Genomic DNA, 27,570 nt, shown 5'->3' with positions numbered 1-27,570 from the left:
TTCCTCTCATTTAAGGAAAGTTGATCTGAAACTATTTCCTCTTATGTATTTGGAAAGTTTTTGTGCTAACTTTTCAGCTGCAAAATACAATAGCCAAAACTAATTTTCAGTTGAGAACTGCTGTAAATCAAAAACAGTTTAGGTAGTAAATCAACAGGTTCTGGAGTTGTTGGATGTTTGGGGTTTTTAAAGTGTTTTTCAATGAAAATCTGAGGCAGGCATCAGTCAACAATACAATTTTTAATGTAAAAGTTTTACCAGCAAGTCTTTGACCAAGTATACATTTAATGGTTACACTGTTGATAAACTCTATTTTTCAGAGCAAAATATCAATATGTTCTTTCAAAAAGGTCAAAAGACTGCAAGCAAGCCCTGAAGGCATTCATTGTGTCCTTTTGTTATACTAGAGCACTAATAACCAGTAATAAATTTCCTGAGGAATTCCCCTAGGATTTTAGGGGATTTGTGTCTCACCTCTGAAACTCTTAAACTGCCTCCAGATTCATTAAGCAGGAAGTTTGTGCCTTGTTCTTATCTTTTCTCAGGACCATGCCAGAATCTGAAGTGCACACCAACAGTGGGGACTGTTCACTTCGTCTGGAGAAATGTATAGATTTGGAATCTGAGCTGTAAAATATTATAATACTAGTTCAGATTTTCACTCGTTGCTCCTCTCCACTCATGTTTGCAATGTACTGGTTTTATTCTCTTGGATTATAGTGCATTCCCATGCCATATCTTTTATTATGAGTTTTTCCTCTTGCAATAGTTTCTATACAACTTAAAGAGGACCAACATGAGGGAATGTGATTTAGACACCCTAATATACCATTTCTTTTCTTCTAAGAGTAAAATCCTAAGAGCTGATGTAGAACTTCAGAAAAGAGAGTATTTGAGTGAACAGCTTTGCCTTTGAGTGAGTCTTTCGGTTTCTGTCAGCTGTTAGATGTCGTTCCAAGCCCCTTTCCCTGCAGGATACAAGGCTAAGAAGGATTACTCAATCATCAAAACCCCACTGGCTCAGCTTATGACACAGAATCCTCTACACTCACTGGGGAAGTAGATGCTTCTGGGGTGCTTCAGGCCCAGTTTTTTGTCTCTCTTGTTATTTTAGTTGGCAAAAATGCTTTCAAAGGTGAGCCCTGCAACCAAAGGGGCAATGGAAATATGAACTGTTGCCAGAAGCTGATTTACCCAAAAGTCAGAAATTATAATTAGGCTCATTTCACGGTGAAATATAAATTCCACAGATTTCTTTTCTCACATAGGAATCTCTGTGCCACTGAGCCTTTTTCACAGTCAAGCAGCACAGCGATGGTCTCTTCCTTGCATAAGAAATAGCATTGCTCTGTGATTGGAGTGAAACTCAAGATTTCCGTTTCTCCATTCGTAAAACCAGAGATAATCATACTTATTAATCAAACAGGCGTCTATTGACCATTAACATTTTCAAAAGAGGGAAAAAGTATTCTTATTCTTAAAACTGCTGCTTTCACAGATGTTGACTTCTGCTTTAATGCAATTTGTGATAATTTCAACTTCTGTCTCTGTTCTTGGATAAAATGCTGGACCTGCAACAGAATTAGCATTGTTTTTAAAAGAGGCATCCCCTCATTCTCTTAGTTATTAGTGGGAAAATACATTACCATTGGTTATAGGCAATGCTTTCTCATACAGTTCTTATGATTACTTATGTCAGGCCAGAAATTGCCCCTATTTTATATAAACAATGTCATCTGGAAATTTCTAGCTGCCTTATGATTTGAACCACTCAGCACTCACATTGGGACTTCGAGGTACTAGAACGTGTACGGACCAGTGATAAACAAAGCCCGTTCTAGTATATTTGAGTACTGATTAGAAACAAATAAACTTTGGAAAAGGCACATCTCATTCAGTGGGTGTAAGGTAGAAGCCCAAATCAGATAATTTGTCCATGAAGTTTGGTATCAAGCCAGAAATTACACTTGCAAACCTGAATCATAGTTCCATGAGCACATCTGTTCTCACCTTTCACATCACACCTCTCCATCAGTTTTGTAAACTAGTGTATTTTACCAGAACATTTGTAAGCTGCACAAGAGATCTGACAGTTTCCTTGCCCTCTGCTTTGTGTCTAGTCAGACATTTGAACGTAAAAAGCGCAGTATTGGTAATTGATCTGTGAGAAATGAGGCCACTGACTAAGTGCTATTGACACAGCATGTTTGGTTTTCCTGCCTGGAATACAGTCCCCACCTCTTGCATATATGTAAATGAATGTTATACGAACTGCAATTTAACAATCATAGCTGAAACTGAATAGCAGAACCGCAGTCTGTGTTCAGGCCGTGAAGGCGTCTTCCATTATGGTAGGCATTTTCCAGACTACATAGGAAGGATTGATCCCAGAGCACTTAATGTTTTGTCTTATCTTAAGGTAAAGATTCATATCTCTGGCACAGGTGAAAATGGCTGGTATTGTGCTACCATCCATCACACTTCTTTTATCTCTGCATGTATGCATTTTTGTTGGGAAAGAATCGAGCCACCTTTCTCTTCCAAGGGTCAATAAGTGTCAAGAACTGGCAGACCTCAAAAGCATTAATCAAGGAAAAAGGCAACCTCATGGATTTAGCTATATAACTGATGTCTCTAGCCTTGTTTTTTATTCCACATCCTTACACCTATGGAACCTGCCTTTTGCAGAATGAGCACTCACTATATGTGTTTTAACAGGCAGGGACCCAAAGGCAGCGACCTGCCTGGAATACTGCAGAACAGTTTGTCCTGAAGAAAGGTATTTCACATTAGCAGTGTTTCTTCATACTCTGTGAAATTATATTGGAGAGGGGTAGGGTGCGGTGTGCAGCTCTGAAGGATTTCAGAGGTGAGAAGAGGAGGTGGGAAGGTACTTGGACGCTTTGGAAAGTAGCAAGGAACCTGTAGGGTATGCAAAGTCTTTCGTTAGTGCTGTATCACCAAGTGAGATATATGCCTACAACAAGAAGGCCTGAGGCCCCAGTTCAATGTTAGAATAAGGACATTTTGATAGTTATTATTTCATGCTTCACCAGAATAGCTGGGTTTAACTTTTTGGCTGTCAATAGTTACTGCCATTTATCACTTAATAAGAGCTAGTACCATTAGGATTTCCTTTAGATTTGTTGAATCAAATGGTTTAGTGGAGACATCAAATGATTGCATTGTAAAATTAATATAAAAGTTTCTGTCCTGCTCGATAGTGATTTCAGGTTTCTTCTTCCTGCAGTAACTGTTGTCCAATCACTAGACCCTCTAATATTGCCGTGATCAATTAATGGAGATGAAGAAAGAAAAAGTTCAGTAATTCTGCATTAGTTGTTGGCTGTTTCCCTACAATCTTTGTGAATTTCATAAAAACACCACACAATCCCTGTGCCTCACGTCGATTCCCTTTAGCACCTCCAAAAAAGATTTGATTGCTTAAGTTTTGTTCTGATTCTCCATGTATGGTTGAATTTCATCCCTGTGCAAGACTGTTACTGCCAAAACAATCTCCTCTGCTTTGTCCAATTTGGCTGTAAATGACTAAATCAATGCCACCTTCAGAAAAATCGCCTAGATTATTATTCTGTAGACTTTACTGCCAATATGAAGCACTTCCCATTTATCAGAACCCTTCACAAAAAGGAATTCACTAATTGAGCAGGTGGCTATTTATTTCAGAGGTGGGGAAACTGAGATAATTCATGATACAAGATAACACAGAAAGTAACTTCTGGAATATTGCTAAGAAATTTAATATACTATTACAGTCATGCTCAGACTGCCAGGTCCTGCCAGAACATCTACTGTGCAAAATCCCATTTTTCTCCTTGGCTGCTATGCCACTCTGTAACTTTATATCCATTTTATTATTCTTAGCCTCTAACTCAGTTGTGGCAGAACGGCTTTCCAAAGCTCTGATCTCTCAAAGACCTCAGGCCCAGCCTACAAACATACATATTTGTTTAATTCTTAATGAATAGCCCCACTGCAGGTACGGAGAATCAGGCCATGTTTAACATTACATTTCAAAGAACTTAGTGGGATGAAAATGGATTAATATCCTTAGTGCTACTAGTTATTATAAATTTCAAGCTGTACTCCTCAGGACATAAGCCTATCTTTAGCTAGCCCTGGATTAGAGAAGAACTTTGCACTATGCATGTACTACAGTGTACAGTGCTTGGACAAGTATCCTTCCCTGTGAGGGTGGTGAGGCACTGGAAGAGGTTGTCCAGAGAAGTTGTGGCTGCCCCATCCCTGGCGGTGTTCAATTCCAGGTTGGATGGGGCTTGGAGCACCCTGGTCTAGTGGAAGGTGTCCCTGCCCATGGCAGGGGGGTTGGAACTAGATGATCTTTAAGGTCCCTTCCAACCCAAACCATTCTCTGAGTCTATGATCCTGCGTCTTTCTCTGATGCATCTGTTACTGATCACTGCTAAAAAGGAGACAGAAAAAGAGGAATCGGTCATTCAAACCAGTATTGCAGCTGCTACGCGGCTACTGACTTCAGTGGCAAAGGATATTTTGGATAGGTTTTACAGTCCAAGTCTAAATGACCACTCCGGCCATGCAGAAAGGCAGAAGTAGTTTCGGAGAGACCCACTGCCCTGCAGGACTTAGCTGGACAGGCTTTTTAGGGCAATGAATAAAAAACCCCCAGTATTTCCTAGTTTTCCTACAGAGCTATAAAAGACATTTCATTTCAGATTCTGGCTGCTTCTTCCATTTTCCTTGGTGCCTCATTAAGTATAATTTTTAAAGGCAGCTCAGTAGATCAGACATTAGAAGAGCCTTACTAATTTCATCCCTTTTATGAATATTTTTCATTTCTCTCCTCTTCTTCTTTCCTTTCCCAACACACTTGTCAAAAGCCATTTTAACTCCTACATGTAGACACAACATTTTTTGTCATTCTTTTTTGATGTGCTTTTCCTTACAAGCAGTAACTGTCTCCACAGTGTTCTCCTTTCCCTCTTTTTTTTCCCTTTTCCAAACATTTCCAATCCTTTGTTTACCAAGCAATTTTGGTAGCTTTTCACGCTGGCATTTCGAGCTCAGCAAGTAATTTGCAATTATTAATATGCTCAAGCAAAGCCTTTTTGCGCTTGGGGATTACCCGCAAGAAGATCTTGATCTGAAATGTACTAGATACTTGAACACTTTTGATATCTTACAAATTTTGTTAATCTCTGGTCAACCACAAATAATTATGCTGCCTCCTTTGTGACAGATTGAAAAAAAGTCATGCAGCCCTGATTGTTTCCCATGATTTTATATGGCAAAACTGGAGGTCACAGATGTGGAAAAAGTGGTCTAAAGTATGAGTGAAAACAGTAGTTTGTAAATCTCAACATGTTCACAAGTATATGTTTCTCTTAGTCACTTTGATCCTTCCACACTCATGTTCGTTGGAACTCTAGCCTATGGTAGCTTTCAGCACAATAATTTCTTGTGATACCATAAATGTCTCTCCAGAGCCATGCATCTGAATCCTTCTACCAGTCATCCTTGTTCAAACTGTTCTTGATTGATTTGGAGAGCAATAACATTGCAGGAGCCCAGACAACATTTTTCACAGGCTAAATCAAAGCAATTTCCAAATAGGGAGTTACAGTGAGCTCTTATATTTCCTCTGTTCTCAAGGAGTGAGGCCAGTGCACCAAGTCAAGAGAGAAATAACAATGGCAGTAAAGTACTACTGCATAATTATTCAGTTCTTGATTAACGCCAAAATATTTGACCGCTTTCTTTTTGGATAAAGAACCCTGGCATTTTATCACTTTTCCAAAATACTTAAATCCCAAAGACTAAGAAGTTTGGGTATGACTGTTCTGTTTCAATTGTCGTGGTTTAATCCCAGCCAGCAACTAAGCACCACGCAGCTGCTTACTCACTGCCCCCCCAACCCAGTGGGATGGGGGAGAAAATCAGGAAAAGTAGTAGAACTTGTGGGTTGAGATAAGAACAGTTTAGTAGAATATGAAAAGAAGAAACTAATAACGATAGTGATAACACTAATAAAGTGACAGCAGTAATGATAAAAGGATTGGAATATACAAATGATGCACAGTGCAATTGCTCACCACCTGCCGATCGACACCCAGTTAGTCCCCAAGCGGCGATCCTCCCACCCCCACTCCTCCAGTTTATATACTGGCCATGACGTCCCATGGTATGGAATATCCCTTTGGCCGCTTTGGGTCAGCTGCCCTGGCTGTGTCCTGTGCCAACTTCTTGTGCCCCTCCAGCTTTCTCGCTGGCTGGGCATGAGAAACTGAAAAATCCTTGACTTTAGACCAAACATTACTTAGCAACAACTGAAAACATCCATGTTATCAACATTCTTCTCATACTGAACTCAAAACATAGCACTATACCAGCTACGAGGAAGACAGTTAACTCCATCCCAGCTGAAACCAGGACACAAGTATCTGAACTTTCTCCATATTTCCCTAATGAAGTTTCTTCATTTACAGCACTTGCTACTTGAGAGTGAAAGGAATAAAGCGTCTGAAAAGTCAGTAAGAATGCAAAGAAACCATTGAGGTCTTTCAAAGCATTGAATGGACTTTCTTATAAAGGAAGAAATTTTGATTGGGGAAATGCAGTCTTTCGGTTTGGGAAATGTAGTTGATCAGCATTGCTCAATGACTGTATTTATCACTGGCACTTGAACCAGCATTCTGCTGGCAGCTTTTAAGATTAAATTCTACTTGAAAATGGGGTTTTCTAGTGCAGTCTGGTGACTAAATCTGGGGAAAAAAGAGGAGAAGAAACAAAATGGAGAGTTGAGGAGTCTGTGTCCTAGTCCCTGTTCTGCTACAGAGCCGCCATGTGACCTTGGACGAGACACTTAACATCCACGCCTTATTGCTTCCATTGCCAAATTAGACAAGGCTGACCTGCCTTTGAGGGGGCTGTGAGCTTCAATTTTTTAACATCTCGGTACAGAACTGCTCCAAACTGCAAAATAGAGGCTTTCATTGTTGTAACAAAAAAAATTTGAAACTTCAGCTTGGTAGAAATTAAAAATCAGCACTTTCTTCTTGTAACCCTAGGAATGATGACGTAGATCCACTTGCGTAAGTGCTGGAAGGCTCTGGGGGATGGGAAGAATAACAAATCACTGAATGAATGAATGAACAGAAACATCCTGCACAAGTTTTCCTAGCTGGCCTCACCTCTGCTACTTTGATTAATAGGGAACAATGAAGTAAACAGTGCTGGAGGACAAACCAAGTAGCAAAGAATTGTAACTGACAATTTGCAGCTAAAATACATAGTCCCTTGTAAAACCTATTGATTAATGGAGTCTCTCTACCAGCATAAAAAAAATACACACACAACAGAGGGAAACAAATGCGAGTAAATACTCTCATTAGGAACCTCAGCATCATGCAGCATTTAATCTGTCTGCTATTCAATAACAGCAGCACAAACAAGTAACTTTTCTCTTTTGTTATTACTCGCACGGAGCTATTCATCATCAGACGACAAACAAGAAGGCCAAAAGGAGAGAGGAGAAGGGATGAGCCTGGGGCTCCCTTGATGCAGGTACTGAAGAGGGCAGTGAACCCAGGAGGAGCTCCCAGCCCTGGCGGAGTGGGGAGCGCGGGGGGTGTACGCCGAGGATGGAAGATTTGCGCTCTTCTTCAGGCGGTGGGACAGGGTCCCATCAGTAGCACCCTGAAGTCACCATCCCTTGGCAGCCAAATTTTTTAATCCAACACTGCCATCTATTGCCTACAGCTCCAGCTCGGAGACAGGTTGGCTAATTCAAGGGGGTCTGTTGTGGAAGATGGTCCCAGATCTGAACGCATGTGCGACACCCCACTAGCCAAACGCTGCAGAAGTTACATCCTAGACCTGTCCTTTGACCTTCCAGCCCAAACATATTATCGTGACAGGTTGCCGGCTCAAGGCTGCCTAATGAAAGATAAGCTGGCCAGGCTGGACGTTTGCAGATAAGGCAATACAAAAGAGGAGAGGTGCTCTAGCTGTTCTGTTCTGACTAAACCCTTCTGAATTAACCTGCATTAACCTTTTGCATACCACACTCAACTGGAGATTTATTCAGATGTACAGCGGAGAAACCTGAAAAGCTGACTTCAACTGGTTACCATATTAGAGCAATACTAAATAATCCAAAGGTCAAAGGAGGGAGAGGAGTTCTTGTACAAATTACTGTCTTATTAATAGAACATTAAATCACTCTAAAGCAATACTTCAGCTGAGTGTAAATGCAGGCAAATGGCTTTCCCACTTTTAAAACAGGCTGTCTGCAAACTTCATCTGCTGCTTGCTAGTCAGCCTGGAATGCACACTTCTTAATTCATTATTGCACACCATTATACAGATAGAAAAACATAGATATGTAGAAATAAAACTCAGAGTTTAGGCCACCATTTTTGGATCTGTAAGTGCCACTGTGCTGCTCCCAGAAATAAAAAAGGATTCTGGGGCTGGTCAAGAAACACAGACCCAGATGCAGGTCAATGAATCCTTTAAGTTTCGGGTCTGAAGTTGTGTGCTTAGCTCTCCCAAGGAAACAAGCTGAATTAGGCCTGTATGAGAGAGGGAATAAAAAGAATTAGACTTTCTGTATGGGCAAGGAGTAGACCAGGACACAAAAATGGGTAGCACTAACAACATGAAATCTTTCATCCACAGGAAGGCCAGTTCCAGAAAGTATAAAAAATTCAATGGAAATCTTCCCATCTTCCTCCTTTCTCAGACTGCAGGCAGTGCTGTACTACCGAAGGGACTAAAACTACTACATTGGATTTCACTATTTTGTGCGGTTTTGTCTTTTGAAATGGACTCGTTTAAATCTCTCTTGTGAACTGCACTAGCTATCCACATGAGCTCAGTCCTATGAGAAAACTCATGAACTCTGGGGCAAAGGTCCTAGGGTTACACACAATTGACAGGGAGGATATTCTAGGCTACATGAAGTCATATTTAATCTCTCTGGGAATTCTGGAAATACAGTAGAGAATTGTCAGTAGGATAATTTGCAAAAAATGTCACCCCAATATTCTCACGATGGAGTAACTCTGATCACAGAGACAGCCAACTCTACATCTCCTGTAGGCTCCCCCAGTTCACCTACCTCTTGGCCATTCTGTCACATTTCACAGCTGCCATGTTGTTTGAATGGGAAGTTAACAACTTGGTGTGATTTCTAAAAAAAGAAAGGAAAATATTTGAATTTCTTCTCTACATTTTATATGTGAGAAGTGTTTTATGATTCATCTTCCTCCCAAAGATTCATTTTGTTTCCTTGATTTTAATTCTGTTACAAGGGCCTCTCCCAATTTATGTTGCATGCCTACTATTTTTCTCTTTTAATTTTATTATTTAAAAAAAAGGAGGAGGAGGGTAGAGGACCAATGAAAGGAAAAACACCAACGTGAAAGTGAAAAGAATTGATGGAAACGGACATTTGGTAGTGACACTAAATAATTAAAAACAAAACTCCCAACACTTTGGTTAAAAGTTTAAAGCAGCTGCAATCCTGACGACTGATAGACTTTTTTTGTACCCTAGGTCAGCAAAACTTAATATGAATTTCAACTTCTTTCAGCAAGGCCCAGGATACTACCAAAATGAGTCTCTGTGGGCTCTGTTATTACTAGCACAGTGAGGATTTATCTATTATTTATAAATGTTTTGGATTGAAACTTCTGTATTCTATTATATATGGGGATTTACTTCATCAGTGATACCATAATGGCCTTATCTGGATTTATTAAGCTTTGATCTTTAGTATTCATCCAGAACTCTTGCAACCCCAGCTGATGTTTGGTGTGCAGGACCCAGCTGACTCTGCAGATGAGCTGTGGTTTTTAAGACAACGTCACTACCCTCCCACATGCCCGCCCAGAAAGGAAGAGTTCTAACAGAGCTTTCACTAACCAACCTACGTGGACTATGTCGTCTCTAAAGGAGCTGTTGTGAAAAATAAGAGGGCATTAAAGTAAAATAAGATTTTACAGTTCAGCCCAATCAATACTTCCCCAGATACAGAGGTTTATATTTAAACATTTCAACCATAAAATTACTCATTGACTTGCCTTGTAAGAAAAGCCGTTTCAGTTTTGCCTGGGCATGCCTTACTGTTTTCAGGTATTCAATCCAACAGCTTCATCCTATCTGAAGGTGAAGGAAGGGAGAAAAAAAGGGACTGAAAGATTTAGGTAACGTAAAGCACAAAGAAAGACCTCTTGTAATGTTTTTAAAGGTTAGAACACTTACATGATTAAACCATATGGGGGAAAAAAAGGGAGGTTTCAGAGGCTTCCAGTGGTTGTTGTTCTTGCGAAGGGGACACGTACCTCACCCAAATGCTGCTTCCCAAGCCATCCAAGAGGATAACTCCTTTCCTATCGTCTTCCACCACCCCCCAAAAGAAATTTTGATTAGCATCAAATTATGGATCTTACACAAAACATAAGAATTTTTTGCCTGTCATTCCAAGTGTCTGTTTGTGAGCCTGGCTGATTTTCTTCAGCTTAAATTGGCTTTGAAGCTGAGCCACGCTTGAATTCAGCATTAACCAAAAGCAGGACAACATACCTACCACGTTAGTGCTCCTTAAGTTTTGTTTGCTTAGATCATAGGAATACTAAAAGCTAGACAAATGGTGCAGCGGGTGCAATAACCTGCTCTTGGCCACAGCAAATAGAAGATAGCAGGGGAAGAGTACAAGGACAAAAAACTATTTGTGCCATATAACGTGTTCTCAACCTCCGGCGTTCGTTGATGTCAGGACACAGCGAGGGTTGGCTGCCGCACAAGGAGTAGGAAGATGGGAACGTGAAACCACAGCCAGCAGGATGGGGACCTCACCAGCCAGGACCCAGCCCCACAGCACCCGAGCAGGAGAGAGCCAGGGAGGGCAGCCGGGTTCAGCCAAGATCCCGGATCAGCGCGGGACATCCGCAGTGCGGAGGCAGGACCAAGGTCAAGCCAACCCACGGGTCAGATGCAACGAGGGCGACCAGGAGCGGTCCAGCGATCACCGGGGGGGGGCCACAGCCACAAGGGCAAGCCAGGTACAGCTAGGGCTAAACTGGAAACCAGCACTCTTCCATCGTAGTTCAAGCAAGGTCTAAGGCCATAGGCTGAGCTTAAGTAGAGCTCCTGGGTTTATGCACTGCAAGGGGTGTGGGAGAGCCCCCAGGTGAGGCTGGTTTCTCTCATTAAGCTCTATTAAAGCCCTCAGGGCCCTGCTAGTTGGCTTGAGTCCTTTTTGAGCCAGTGTGGGAGACTTTATTTTTAATAGTCCCTGGGGAATTTTTCCTTCCATAGAGTTGGTCAGTTCCTCTTTGATACATTGCAAGTTTAGATGGGCCCAAATCATGGTATCATCTTTAATCTGTAAAACTAGATGAGCACCTGGCTGAAAAACCTAACCTTGGCTCTTTCCTCTCTGAAAAAAAGCAAACTCAGGTAGGTATTTATCAAGTTGCTGGAAGAAAAAATAATCAGAGCATTGATGTTCAGGTTTTCAGTAGTAAACATTAATTTTCCAATTTTAAGTTGATAATTTTTATTTAAATTTGTTTCTATTCCAAAAGAGCATTTTTTTCTAATGCTTTGGAAGTTCAAAACAAAATGTATTTAAAGGTTTCTGTTTCTATGAAATTCAGGAAAATGTGTTTAGCATTTTGACCAGTGGTATCATTTCCTAATTTTTAGAACTTTCAGACAACCAAAAGGAATAATTTAGTTACAGGGATTAAGTTATTTGCAACACTTCGTGTATTTCTGTAGGAACCCGGGAACCTGGTTAACTGCAGCTCCAGTCTTTGCATGTTCACAACTTGTCCAAAAGCTGTCTGCATCTTCAGGCAATTGCTTACCATTAGGTGCAGTAAGCACTGAAATGAGGATGGATTCTCTTTCCCTTAACATTGTGATGCTAGACACTATTGGTTTCCCAGAGAGGAAAACTGAACTTTGCAGCCCAGGTGACAATAATATCCCTTGGCACGAAGTGTTACCCGGACCGTAGGGAGGATGCCAGAGGTTTTTTACATCACCAATATGCAAGAAGTTCTGTCAAACTCCACAACGGTGCCTTTAAGAGGCTGTAGTCCTAGTCTGTACCATAAGTGTGTCAGCCAGTCTGTAAACAAAATACTACGAGAAAAAGAACACTAAAGTGGTTAGACGTCAATCAATATGACTAACTCTATGACAGTTTTTGTCTCATGAGAAAAAATATCAGATGGGGCGTATTCATAGCCTCTACTCCTAATGCCTCTATGGCAATTTTGGCAGCTGGTCATGTAGCATTCATTTCTTCCAAGTCAGCTCGATCTCACACCCTGGCAGTTTTGATCTGTAGCCTTCTAAATTAATACAGCACAAACAACTTCAGTTATCACAGTTCACATCAAAAGATTTTTAGAATAAGGATCATTGAGTCGAACTGTGCCACTGAGAGAGAGACACACACGCAGTGCCATCAGAGTGTGGTATTTGCAAGTCTCCCAAAAATTACAACAGATGACTAAAAAACCCAACAAATTTAATTTTTAAAGATGTTCAGCCTGGTAAGGTATCAATTTATGCTTCTTTTTCTCCTTAAATATTCTAGCTGTCAGTCAGTGGAAAAACTGTAGACTTTTTGTTGTAAATTCAAACAGAAAAGAAGGGTAGAGGGTTTTTTAAAATACATGTGGAACAAAGTTCTATTCCAGTAAAAATACATGTTCTGTGAAATAGGAAAGCTCATTTTGCAGAGATAAGAACTTCAGAGTTCATCAAAAACAAGTAGTGAGAAAAGATCTGCACTCAGAGGATAACTATCTGCAGAACAACATGACTCCTTTAATTCTATACTTTTAAAAATCTGCTTGAAATAATAATAATTCTGGGAATTAAGAATATTTCTCATTACCAAAATTTCTTGGTATGTAGAACAGCAAAACAACAAAACATTATCCATTGATTTCTAGGATTAAATTGTGAGCTCTCTAACTCAGAAGATCATTGTGTAAATGGAGGCAATAGAAAAATGACTGGGCTATGTAACCCGTAGAAAATCCAGATAATCTTAGAAAATGAAACACATTTTATGATGTCATTGAGCAGCTCCTCAGAAATTCAGTGGAATGTGTGATACAACTAATGTGATAAGGGCCGGGGCAGCAGTATAGCAAAAACAAATGACAAAAAAAGGATCATTAAACAGATGCTGGGTGTGGAGTCTGTCGGAAACTGTTTCATGTAAGTAACATCCCATTGAAGCTAGCATCCAACATCAACAAACAACACGACTGAGCCACTGCTAGATACAAACAGTTGCAGCACTTAGGGTAAGAAAAATGCATCAGTATATATATGTAAGTACCTTATCGGTCCCTTGAACCCCCTCTGCAGAGATTCAAGCCTGTTCCAGCTTCTGCCACTAAACTGTGTGTATATTCAGTCTGCACAGGCTCAGATGTCTTTGAAGACTGACTACTGGTTCAGTCTCAAACACTGGCCAAAACAGGAGCTGTCATGTATGGGGTGGAATTACCTTTCAAGATAGCTTTTTATGTCAAGCTGCCAAGTGCTATATTATGCACACTTAATTCATGGCCTTGAAGCGGATCCCTGAATGTGAAATGTCAAAGGTGAAAGAAAGGTATTTATCTGGGCTTCTGCAAGAGTACTGATGTGCACGGAGAACATTCTTTTTTTACCAGACACTTTCCCAATGGGATCTACACCTGTCATATGGCCTGCACGGCATTAACTGTTGCTGTTTTTCCTTTGCCTAATGAGCTTTTCCACTCCCGAAGGAAAAGAAACCAAGCTCTGATTCCCTTTAGGGTGCTGAAGGTTCAAATAGGAAGAGAAGCACGGTGGCCATTGTGTGACAGTCATGCAATATGTTAAGATAGTACATATGAGTACATCCACCTAGATTATCAGGATAACCTATATAGTTCCCAACAAGAGTAACAAGGAACACAGAATTTTTATACAGTAGAGAATTTTTTGAGCTAAGACACTTACTAATTTAGAAGATATCATCTTCTACTGCACTGATGGGAACTACAACGCGGTGGGATAATCAAGAGGCATTTTCAATGCTGTTTACAAAAAAATATCTCTAATGTCGGTTTTAAATGAAGTTGAGAGAAAAGGGGACTGCATTTTCTCCTGCAGTGGAGATTTCGGTGGAAATACCACAGAGAGAGGTCATCAGTAATGCAGCTAGTCTATTATATATAGCGTATATACAATAGCCCAGATTGCAGTTTGTTTTACTTTACAGCAGATGGGAATTAGAACTTCTTACTAAATATTATAGGGCAAAATTATGCCTAACTCAAGGACCCCAACACACCTGCTTCTATGACATCCCAGTTCTCTGCACATGTGCATGTCTACCACTTGCCCTACTGGCATACGTGGCAAAGTTTACACACTTTCAAACACTCTGATAATCCAAGTTCTCGGTAGCATTTGATGTACTACTGTAACTGCTACGCTGGGACAGGACATAAAAAGCATCGCTATGAGTGCTTGCCCAGAAATGCCAATGTTTCTCCAGGGGGTCATAGCAGATCTGAACCGTTAAATGTGTCCCTTCAGAAGCACTAGACTTAAAGAGAAGCATCAGGCCTCCCCTGTCTACCTGATCAGCATGCAGCAGATGGGCTTTTTTCTGTCTCTTTCTATTTCTGGCGCTCTCAGATATATGGCAAAAGGTCCACAGCCATCAATACATTAGGTCATCTCCTGTCACTCAGCAGAAAGAGCCGTGTCAGACAGAAGAGGCTTTAAGAGTTTTCTTACTTCTTCTGTGCTTTCCAGAATCTATCACTCAGTCACATTTCCTTTATAATCCGGATGTCAGAACTGGGGTTTTATTGAGAATTATGTCTCTGCTCCTTTAACAAGACTCTAATCTCTGCAGTGTTTGTTATGCTGTCTACAATGTACCACTGCTGAGCGTGGTTAGTGGCAGAACTGGGAACCATATTGTCTAATTCAATTCTGCTGTGCAGTACAGCACTCATTATTTCTTCAGGTTTTTCCTTTCTTGTCCATTAAGTGGAGGTAATCTTAAATCATAAGGTATATGACTCTACAGTATTTTCAGATTCAAACTTTATATTATTCTCCTTTTCAGGAAAGAATCTTTAGGCAGGAAAGCATCTTCAAAATGGTAAGAGAACACCTCATGTCAGTGACTGACCAGCTGTGTAAGAAAGCCAGAAATAAACCGTAATAACCTTTCTTCTTCCACATCATAAAAACTCTGGCATCCTTCATTTTGCTATTCAGTTTAGGAAATTTTTATCCTTGAAGAGAAGCCAGCTCACACCTCAGCTCCTAGCTGATTGTAGGGAGCTGGACGGTTGTGGAGATCCAGAACTGAAAGGGTAGTTTCTGCTTATAGGACTGCAACTGCCGTGTGTGCTTTAGGATGTGAACTGCTTTATAACCTCAGATTACCAGCCTAGCTTTCTGCTCATTAAAGGTCACAGGTACCTGCAAAAAGGGAGGAGGAGGGCTGGAAGATTAAGAGTTAAAAGAATGGCCCTTTCAGGAAGCCTTTAAGAGCTCTGAAGGATATGTCAAGCCAATAAAATAGGGGTTTCCCTCCTGTCTGCCTACGCTACGTAGGAGCTTTTCTGCTTGTGTCACAGATTTACCAAGAAATCCAAGTCTTTTTCTTTTGCTCCTCTCAGTAATGGGGTTTGAACTGGGATATAGTCATGCTACACCAATGTCTTCGATCTCTCCTCAGTGAGTGTTAGAACTATTAGTTTTCTTTTGGGGTAAATTGCCTCAGTCTAGCAACTAATTGCACTGGGACCATTTATACATGTTGGATTTATTATCTATGGTTATGGGGTTGGATCATTTTTCTGCATGCTGAAATGGAGCATAATTGGGCTATTTTTCATAACAAATGGAGTGTGCCTGTACAGAAGGAGGTTGGCCTACATGAGGTTTTGCCTCACTATTTTTAATAGTTCCAGCAGAGAAGGGCTTTCACTTCTCTGTTGGGGTCTTTCCAGACTAATGTTTCTCTGTTTGTTTAATGTCACAGAAGTTGGTCTCTGTCATATTGCTATGAGCGTTAAAGTATAACTCCTGGTCATTTTTGCATTGATTTTTTGGAAACCAGGTGAATAAACAAAGTCCAGAAAGAAGTATTACTACAAGTACTTGAATTTTCTATACTAATGAGACACTAGTGGCCCAGACCAGTGAGTTGCTTGTGAAACTAGCTGGCTTTATTTTATTTTAGCACAAAATGGGAATGTAATGTTCGGGAGGCATTCCAGCCTGGCAGTCCTTTATTGGCAGTCCTGCAATCTATTAATGCCTGATTTGAAGTGGACATCTCCAGCAAAAAGGGAATTAATGCATCATGGTCTATGAATAAATTCAGCATAGCAAGTCTGCTGTTGCAGTACCATCAAAGAAACGGTTACCTGACCTGTGATGCCTGAGTTTTTTCTTTGCGTATTATGCGGTATAGGTCACAGGCATGTTCCAACAGAAAAGAAACATTTAGAACATTTCACAAAAATCAATCAGACTCTTCTTCTTTGAACATCCGCTTTTGTTTGGGTTATGTTTTGCTGGTGACTCTTTGAATCACAGCTAAGGAAGAGTCAGGCACACAGGGAGAACATCAGGCACTGTCTTTATCCCTTTATGCCTTTGCTCTCAAATAAGCTACTGGGTAGAGACAAGAGACACAGCAGTGTAGTAGCAATCAAATCTGCTTTCCAGAATATTCCTATGCTAGGCATCTGGTAAGGAACACAGATGTTCATTTTACATACTGTCTGTGTTGGACCTTCAGCTCAGGTGTACATCTTCGTGAAAAATGAGCGTTTATTATAACACAAAATAAGACTGCCACACTTTATAATCCTCTCCGCTTCTCCATGTGGCCCCGTGGTATATTTGTGTATGTGTCCATGCACATGCCTCTGTGTGTGTGTATGTGCACGTTACCGTGTATTTAGAATCTTCAGACAGGGGGATTACCTGGTAGGTTTTATCTTGGTCAGTTATGCCTTTCATTCAAATAGATTTCTTTAATTGTGGTGAGTCTGAAGCACAAAGACAACTTCCACTTTTCTCTCTAACTCTGCAGTTCTGAAAGTCTGCTGTATAAAATGGTATTGAGCAAGCTTCAAGGGGGTCAAAAGTGTGCAAAAACTTACACTGAATTCGTATTTCATCTGAATGACTCTTTGGCACAAATTTCAGGTCACTGCCTTCCGTTCCAAAATATCCCTGTGTGTGGTGCTCACAGTATAGGCTCTGTGGCACGCATCCAACAGTTTGGATTCCACAGAAAAAATACCCTTCCATAGAATAACTAAACCTTGACATTAGTGCGTTTTCATAATTTGCACAACAAAGCACTTTGCTCAGGATTGAGAAAGGAAAAGAATGCATTTCTTATTTAATTTATTTATCTGGATTTATATCAACACTAATTTTAAAGCAAAAATATAGAGCTCAAAGCAATGTTGTCACCTATTAGAAAAGTGTGCACTAATGTGAACAAAACTCAATACACCTTCCACAAATTGTTTGAATGAAATCAAAGTCTAATTGACCCCAGTCATATCAATTGGCATACATATGAATACTAGCTCGTATCGTAATTGTTTTTGTTACTGGAATGTGCATAGACCTGATCCAAAATCAGGGCTTCACTCCGTTTGTATAATGCTCCCACAGGGAAGAAACTATGTTATTGTATAAATCCATTGTAAGTAATTGAGTTCTGTTAGAATCTGAGAAGATACACAGTACAGCTTTCATACACAAAAAAAGCTAAGACAATATTCAGCTAGAGAAAGAGATGAGTGAAGGGGAAAATATAATGTAAGTCTATTAAATCATGTAAGTAAGGGAGAAGTTACAAGATAACAATTCTTCATCTTTCATATAAGGAAAAAACTACAGGGGACCCAATGAAATTATCAGGCAGGAAGTTTAAAACAAATTAAAGGCGGTACTGTTTCTAACAACGTGTACTAATGAATACTGTGTTTTTCTTTCTCGGGCCATAGTGGAAGCCAGAAGCAGGAATATTTCCAAAAAGGGATCACAGAACTGCATTGAGGGTAAGTCAAACAGCAAAAAACCCACAATGGTCGGGATACAGACTCTGGCACTCGGAGTCTTTGGACTATTGACTGTCGGCAGCTGGGAGGACGTATCTTGGAAAGTGCACCAGTTGTTTACTGGAGTAGTCCAACATGGATTTCAAATCTTATAAACACAGTCTGTATCCCAGTCACCCCTTGCTGTGTCAGGTTTATATTTGGAGGAGCAAATATTTCAAGGAAAAGGTATTGGGGCAAAAGAGCATCAAGATTCAGTCAAGAAATGATGAACGTCTCTAAGGAGTGTCTGTATATGTTCCCCTGTCACTGTGTTTGTTGCAGCCACTCTAAAAGTAAAAGTAACAGTTGTAGATGGTCAAGTAAGTGGCCTTAGTTGCACAGGCAAATGATAAGAAGGGAAATAGAGGCACAAGGAAGGAAAATGACCGCTCCAGCCTGCATGTCAGTGGGAGAACTAGACAAACAAGTGGGTTTTTTCCATTTCCTATTCTGTTACCTCCCTTCACCTTCTCCATTTGCTGTACCCTAGTGGCATCTAGTGCATGGCAGAAAAGGTGGGATGGAGTTTGTCCTGTAGATCAGTGGATTGGTAGCTGATAGTCAGGATGCCTCCCTGAGGACTCCTTGATGGAAGATCCTTTAAAACAAGGGTGCTTCAGCATGTTTGCTGATTGCAGCTGTGACATTATTGGAAAGTCCTGCTGGTCTTCAGATTTGAAGCCACAGGAGTCTTTATAGGTCAAAAATAATCATTTGTATTGCACTTGGAAAACAGCACCCATTTTTCAGCTCAGGGCCTCCTGCATCAGCTCTGCCTCTATCTGATTTATGCTTTATTTCCATTACAAAGTATTCCAGTAATCCGGTTCCCAAGTAACTCAGGCATGGATGGTCCTAGCATCTGAAAGAAGTGGTTATAGTCTACCAGCCAGGAGCAAATGCACTAGAAAGTAATTTTGGCATAAGAAGAACTAAGTGCAGCTAAGGATTTTACAGCCCTTCATCTTCGGTCCTATGTCAGATAAAGAACATACCGCGCACAATATTGATGAGCTAAGGGATTGCTAAAATCAGAGAAATGCACTACATTGATAATTTACTTCCCTGACAATACAATGAATGCACGACTGGGAAACACAGCCCTTCAATCCAGTTAACAATTGCATATATCACGTGCTACTGAAACTTGATTTTAGAAAATATTTTTTTCCCTTACCTAAAACAATTAAAGTTGTAAATAATTGCACTGAGAACAAACTTAAGGGATGTGTAACTTCCCAGAGATGTAGCAGAGTTAGATTACCTCTTTCCACTAATGCTGTCTAATAAATAGGTTTCAGGAACACACATTAGTTACCATTAGAAATGCTTTCAAAAATTAATCTAGCCCCAAATTTGCTTGTTCCAGTTGATCTGGTTTATAAAACTTAAATATGCACAGCATGCTTATTTTTGCCTTGCATTTTTTTTAGTGGAAACGGTTCACAGAAGACCTCTTTAAAAGTCATTCTTTTACAAGAAAAACAACTTTGCATTCTTAAGGATGAGATCCATTCTTACCTCAGGTTACACTTCACTGACTTTAACGATGCTCCTTTCAACTCCTAACAGAATCTGGCACACCAACCATTATATATTTCTCACAGACAGTTTCTTGCTCTTGCATTTTTATTACAAGCCCTGTAATTTGGGGTGTTTTTTTCTTGAAATCCCAGTTTACAGAGTTATATTATTTTACAAGAAATTCCGTTTTCTCTTCAGAAAGTAAGCTTCAAGTTCTCATGGCTGGTAAGAGACATTTGGAAAGGTTAATCTGAAAGGATCAAACACTAGAAGGCAAATAATATAAAGATCCCAAGGGATGTTACTTTTAAAATCTCATGATTTTTAAACCAGTTTTATGGGATTAAATTGCAGCAGAGGAGATTGAGGTTAAACATTAAGCAAACCTTCTGCTGTAAGGGTAGTTAAGTAGTAGGACAGTTTGTCTAGAGAGCTTACAATTCTCCACCAGTGGAGGTTTTTAAGAGCAAACTGGACAGGTTTCTATCCAGGAATGTTTAAGCTCTCTTTGATTCTGCCTTAAGAGATGCAGTAGTAATATGAGGTCATGTAGTGAGGTCATCTCTTGCCCCATTTTCAACAGTAATGATTTCTGTAGCCCGATTTACCATTTCGAATCTGTTGGGTTAACAACGATAAATGCAAAATTGCTTCATCTAAACCACAGGCAATCACTGTTTGTATTGAAATTTTTATCAATATAGCTTAAAAAGATCTTTGTAAAATTCAATGTTAGTAGAAAAAAGGAATGGATCCATTTCAAAAAGTTGGGGTTTTTCTCCAAAGTCCTTTCCATAGGTTCTAAGGGATCTCTGTTCAGGATATCTCTTTAAAGACTCTTAAACTCTATTTTATCAGCCCCAAGTAATCCAAATGGACAGGGTTTTGTTTCATTTTTCTATTCGCTTCTAAATTTCTTATTTTGTTCTTATCCTATTACGATTTTATTTCTAGCATGCTCATATTTTTAAAATTTTATTGTATCATGGCTTTACAAGTTCTGCTGCACAGTGGCCCAGCTGACATTTAAGGTGGCAGCTTTCTTATATGAAAATAAAACAAGGTTACCTTGTTAGCGACTGGAAAAATCAGGTCAATAAATACTTTGGCAATGACTTCTGAGCTAACTTGCTGTGTATGGACTCTCTTAGTTGTTGGCAAAGAATGAATGCCGTGCACAGCATGTATATGTGCCCTTGATATAAGAAATCCTCAGAAATAATTAGCTCTGTAAGAGAGAACAGAAAGGTCTAGAGGAGTCAGGATATTGTTTCCTGCCCAGCAGCCAAAGATCCGAGCACACCACTGATAAGTAGGTTCACTGTTCCAGCTGATAAATCAAGAATTTATATGGAGAAAAATATCAGAAGCGTCGTTGTTTGCCTAACGCTGAATCTGTACCATTCTGCACTCATTCTGGATATTGAATAGGGCAAAGGTCCTATATAGAATAAAATACATATCAAAACTGCTGATATAGTGCATACCTAAAACTCAAAGAAAAGTTGAATTTAAATTTTCCCAAGTCAATCAAATATTATTTAGCTTTCCCATGCCTCACGTTATAGCCTAAATAATATTACTCTGAAGGCTTCTTCAGGAAAAGAAAAATACGTACAACTCTTAACGTCCTACTCCCAGCATTGCCAATAGGATTTTAGTATCAGTCTTCAAACTAGACCTTTCCCCTTGGAGCTTATTTGTTGTTTATTTAATTGGGAGGAGTCTTTCTATTTATGTATTTCTTGTTATTATTTCTTAATTGGCAGAAAGTTATTTGCAGTTGGTCTAGCATGCCTGAGGGAGCACAGTGAAACCATTTTATCTTTCTGCATCTCAAAGTTGAAGGATTCCTGAACTTCATGTTGTGTGCTCTGTAGGCAGAAGAAACCATCTACCATGAGCCAAGAAGTGGTTGGAAGAACTTCTAGAGATGATCTTCTGAGACCTGGTGCTGGCTCCAAGCACTGCCAGTCAGTTCCGTTCTTTCTGTGCCTGCTAATACAATAGCCCCAGTAGATCCTATGAATTTCTAATGCAGTGCTGTGCTGCTGGTGCTTTGGGTTGGGCACAGGTTTATGGTAGAAAAAATAAACAAAGAAAGGGAAGTCTTAAACTGCAAATGCAACGTAGTCTGTCTCAGTCTTAAATAATAGAGAAGTTGTTTATCTTAGCTTTTAAATAAAAGGGTCGTTGTAATCCATTTCTTGCACTTGTCCAATGCCTACCTTGGAAGTCCCAAACCAGGCACTGAAGAATCCAAAAGCATCTGTTTTATAATGTGAGTATGATCATCCTCTTAATTAAATTGCAATTTGTCAGTTCAGGTCAAGAAGAGTGCTTCCTGGTACTCCATTCACTAAAGAGTGGTGTCAAGTACAGGATCTGCATTCACTAATAGTCATAAAAAACATTCTTCATTTTAGTTTTACTATTTCTTGCATCCAAACCAGTGTCCCCCACCATCCCCAATCCACTGTGCACATGTATCCATCCCTCCAGCTCTACTTTATGGGAAAGAAACAAGGAATACATATTTTTTCACCAACTCTATACTTCAATGTTTGCTATTAATAAAAGAATCTGGATACCTCAGGAACTCTTACACACTTTTTATGCCTAGAGGGTGAAAAAGTTACTGAAAATCAATAGAACTACTTTTTCTTTTGCAATATCAAAGTTAGTGCTGTTCAATGGAAAAGACTCAGCCTTTCAGAAATGTCTTTCTCAACATCTCTCTTCTGAAACTTCACACACTCTCTTGAGAATTGTAAAAAGTCAGCCTAAATATAAATACAGAAATATGTAACGTTCTTAGGAAGGGTTATAAAAATGAATCAAAGCAATATGCCTCTTGTTCCTCTAGCAAATACACCAAAAATGCAGTAGGCACCTTCCTAGTAAAAATGTAATTTGTCAGAACACAAAAGAAGACGAAGAGGCAAAACCTGCTGCCAGTTAAGCCTACCTAAATCTGAAGGAACCATTTTGTCATCCCAAACCCTCTACCTCAGATCTATACTGGTGTAATTGAGAGGAGATATTTGGTTCAAAAGATAGATTAAGCAGTTCCTGTGCCTCCCTCTGATTTTGAATGAAAACCAAGTCTGTGGTTTAAAACTCTCCCTCTCTCTACAATGTCAATCTCAAATGGTGCCATTGAAGTCAATGGATTTACCGTGAACGTAGTATAACCCATAAATTTCACTTCCTTAACTCCGAATACATTTAGCATAAGAACAAAGCCTAATTACTTGAGGGGGGGGGGGGGGGGGGAGGCGATCTATTTCTGAATATTTTATTTAGTTTTAAGGTAAAATAGAAGAACTAGTTTACTGTAAATAAATCTTTGTAACATTCTGATTGTTGATTAGCCTTAATGGGGGTGGATTAGGAGTATGAAGAGTAGAAGAGCCAAGAGTTGATGCAGAGCTGAAATATAGCATTAAGGCAAAAGCAGGGCTTAAGTAGAGACTAGAGCAAGGAAGAAAGGTCAGAAAAAGCAAAAAACAGGGAGGGGCTTCGAGCATCCTGCTGCTCCCAAAGCTGAAAGATAGAAGACAAGAGGGTCCATCTCCAAAAGGTCAAACAGGACCCTTTCAGGGGCATCCCTCTGACGTAATGATATTGTGGGAATGACAATGGCTATTGCTTATAGACATTGCTCATCTCCATAATGTCACCGTGACCTTCATTTCTCACCATGAGTGCTTGTGATGACGTCATTGGTCAACTCCAGGCAGAGAAGTATGCAATAGTGTGTTTTTTTTTAAAGAGGTCTTAATGTCATGTACTATTGGTGGGCTGATTCCAATCCATCTCTCTACAAAAATACCAAACTATCAATAATCTGTGTTTCATATTGCTCTTGATATGCATGTGCAGGGTCAGGTTGGAATGCAAGCCCAAGTCCACCCCCTGTTTCAGTTCTAGAATTGTCTGAAGGTGATAGAACAGCATTAACATCTTCTTTGCTGAAGTGATTAATAGATTAATAATGGTAGCTGAGTGCACATAGTGATTTATTTGACAAGCCAATTAATCATCCAGGTATTGTAGCACAGGATTAGGAGCACAGATTTCAGAGAAGGGTCAAAGTCAGAGGTCAGGAAGGCATTTAGCAACCATCGGAGAAGATGAAGAACCCAAGAGGTGAAAGGAAAAGAATATCGTTAAATATTTGAGCAATATGAAATAGCTTCTAATATTTTTCTTCTAAATTCTAATTTAACTTTGAAAGCTTTGGCCGCTTCAAGGAGCAGGAGAACTCTGCAGCATAATAGTCTCTCATCCTTTATTTTTGTTTAGAGGAACACCTTGTGTCTACTTCTTTCCCACAGCACAACAACATAGTTTGTATAATATTGGGAATAATACCTTTAAGTTGTGTAGTCAACAATAAAGTTTGGAGAATGGCTGTAGGAACTCAAATTCAAAAAACCTGTGCAAAAAAACCTGTGTAAAAGCAGTTAAAGCTGGTATCTTTCAGGCATTTTATACTAAGCACTGCATTGTGTCTGAAGCAAAGAAATTGTAAAGAGAATTATACTGAATAGAAAAACAGAGCTGTTAAATTTTTTAGAGCTGAATCTCTCTGGAATACAGTGGCAAGAGAGTCAAACCTGTTTCAACTAACAATGGTTTGTGGAAGACCATTAGGAGATTGTATGATTTCTGACGCTAACAAGTTCACTTAGTGTGTGAAACTTTTTCCTGTTGCTCCAGAGAAGAAGCTGTGCTGATGAGGATTATTTAAGGAGTATTTATTTCAGTATTTATTTACTCCTTTATTTAGAATAGAATAGAAAATAGAATAGAATATTTCAGTTGGAAGTGACCTACAACGATAATCTAGTCCAACTGCCTGACCAATTCAGGGCTGACCAAAAGTTGCTGTTAAGGTTGTTAAGGGCATTGTCCAAATGCCTTTTAAACACTGGCAGGCTTGGGGCATTGACCACCTCTCTAGTGTTTGAACCTTCCAGTGTCTGATGACCTTTTTGGTGAAGAAATGCTTCCTACTGTCCAGTCTAAACCTCCCCTGGCGCAGCTTTGAACCCTTCCCGTGCATCCTATCACTGGATACCAGGGAGAAATTTAAGGAGTATTGATTTCACAAAAATTAAGCCTATAAGAGGTTTTGAACCTGAAGACACACCTAATATGTAGCCAGAAACAAGATGGTTCTGAAAGAACCCAGCAGCAGGAAAATAAAAGTAAAAACTTGGGTCACACAGGGGCCAGCTTACCACTGTTAAGCAATAAGCACGCAGCGTAGAGCTCAGTTGTGTGCAGTTGAGGAGGAGTTGAAGGTCAGCTTCCAGAGAATAAAGAAGCTCTTAATGGAATAAAGAATAAAACTGGAAGAGCACAACCAAACCACAATTTGCATCCTGAGTTTCCTTTGCTTGAACGTTGAGGGTTGAGAGAAACTAAACAGGTTTCTTGAGTTGTAAAGAGAGGAACCAGCACAGAAGACACATTTGATTAATGCAAAGGAAGAAACTAACAGAATGCTTTGCTTCTACAGAGACCCAAAAGCATTGAATAAAGATGTAGAAAAGAAAGCGTTTCAATAACCAACCAAGGAAGAAAATTTGGGCCATATGGCTGATGCCAAACAACTATCTAAAATAGATGCACCATCCTGTGCCCTTACATCATCAGCGTACATGTTCAGAATATTTAACACTCCTTTAAGAGATTACTGAAGACTGCTATTTGGGTTTGGTTTTGGCCATGAGGTGTTTCTTTGGAATATAAAACATTTTTGATGTTATTGAGATTAAAAAGATTTAGCGACATTTTTATCTGGGAGAAAGCCAACATCTAGACACTCCTGGCAGGTGTTGGGGGAGAGGAAGAGCTGTTGGGTTAAAGATTAAAAATGCCAAACGACCCTAAACCAGAGAAAAGTCTAGGAAAAAGTACACCTTGTAGTTAATACAGAGAGCTGCACAGACAAATCCTAATAATTTTGCGATCATCATCAAAACTGTCCTTACAAACAAGAAAAAGAAACAGAGGTGAGAAATTCATACTTAACTGAAAATAGCCATGTGAAATGATGCCAGTTTGCACTGTGACTTGCAAAACAACAGGTCACGTTAAAAACCCTCAGGAAATAATTTAGGCTATTAGCAAAGATTGGCTGGTCATTTCCCAAACCAAAGCTCCAGTCTTAGGTGATATGTTACTTTGATCATGATACATTACTTATTGGAGCAAACTAATGAAAAAGGATCTTGAAGGTCATTGAGGGACTAAAAATCTAAAAAAAAAGGTACAGAAACTTTTTATGAATAATAACACTAAAGATACTAGCTTGGCATGTTACAAATGCCAAAAATACAGCAGAAGAACTACACTGCTCTCACATGAAAAAAAGGCCCCCTGAAGCAAAGTAGGCATAGATTTGTTTGTGTCAGCTACAAAATTTGGTACACATTCTAGATCATTTTTCTCACTTCCCCAGGAGACTGCAACTAGATAATATTATATACAGGCATTTGTTCAAATCTGGGGGTTTTGCTAGATTTTATGTACCTGATATTGGGAGTCATTTAGAGGCATATATAATTCAGGAAGTTTTCAGGGAAGTTTTTACCAATGGTGCGGCAGTTATATAAATGGCAAAAACAGACAAAGTCAGAATCCTTTAGGTGCCTACACAGTAGAACCAATGAAACCTGGTTTATCACCTGTAGAACTGGAAAGTTTGTAATCTTAGAAACTCACCGCTAAAATCTCAGGATTTTTGGAAGTAGACAACTCAGGAGGGACAAGACAAAAAAATTCAGTATGAATTTAGTATGGAAGCCACTAACAACTTACACACTAGATAGAAAGGTCTAGTTCAGTAAGCCACAGGCTACTGCAAGCTGGAAGGCAGAAGGACTGTATTTTTTCCTTGTTCTCGTGCACTTTCCTAGCTATTTACTGCTGGCTGCTTTCAGACAAAGGACAGATGGGGATGAAGGGGACAGACTTTTAATAGTGTCTGTAGTGATAGGACAAGGGGTAATGGTTTTAAACTAAAAAAGGCTAGATTCGGACTAGATGTAAGGAAGAAATTTGTACACTGAGGGTGGTGAAAGACTGGAACAGGTTGCCCAGGGAGGTGGTGGATGCCCCATCCCTGGAAATGTTCGTGGTCAGATCAGACGGGGCTCTGAGCAACCTGGTCTGGTTGAAGGTGTCCCTGCTCGTTGAGCAGGGGGATTGGACTAGATCACCTTTAAAAGTCCCTTCCAACCCAAACTATTCTATGATTCTATGAGAGTGGCCATACAGTTCTTCATTATATATTCTTCGCTCTGTCCTGTTATAGAATTTCCTGTGCAGTGGACGCCAAAGATGACAAAAAGCGGTGGTGGTGTATGATGTTTCCCCATTACTCTGGAGATTTTCTCTCTGGATAGACCCATAATGAAAAGGAGAAAGGGACAGGTTATCCTGTCTCTGGGGAGGAGGGAAGAAACGGATACAAAGTTGACTGTTTTGCTGAGAATTCCTTAATGAGGCAAGAGCCACAAAAAGCGATGGCAGCCCAGGCTCAAAACGTACAAACGTATGAGCATATTCTTCCTATAGATGAAGAATTTGTTTTACTGATTCCTGAAACAATAATACAAATATTTCAAAGGAGCTGCACAAATCTAAGTAGCAGCTGAAGGATAACTGGATGTCACTATGTAGTTTATTCAATAGGTTTACATAAATGTTTGTCACATAAATGATTTCTATTACATCTCAAGTTTTGACTGAGAAGGGAGAAGGCGGTCAGGCTCTACCACAGAAGTAAAATAGTGACTATTCACATTAAAGGAAAAATTCACTAAGGGGCATCCCCTTTTCAGCCCTTACGGCCGCTGCATCCCCA

The sequence above is a fragment of the Accipiter gentilis genome, chromosome 22, assembly GCF_929443795.1.
Source record: "Accipiter gentilis chromosome 22, bAccGen1.1, whole genome shotgun sequence".
Classification (NCBI taxonomy): domain Eukaryota; kingdom Metazoa; phylum Chordata; class Aves; order Accipitriformes; family Accipitridae; genus Astur; species Astur gentilis.
This window is presented reverse-complemented; position numbering follows the sequence as displayed.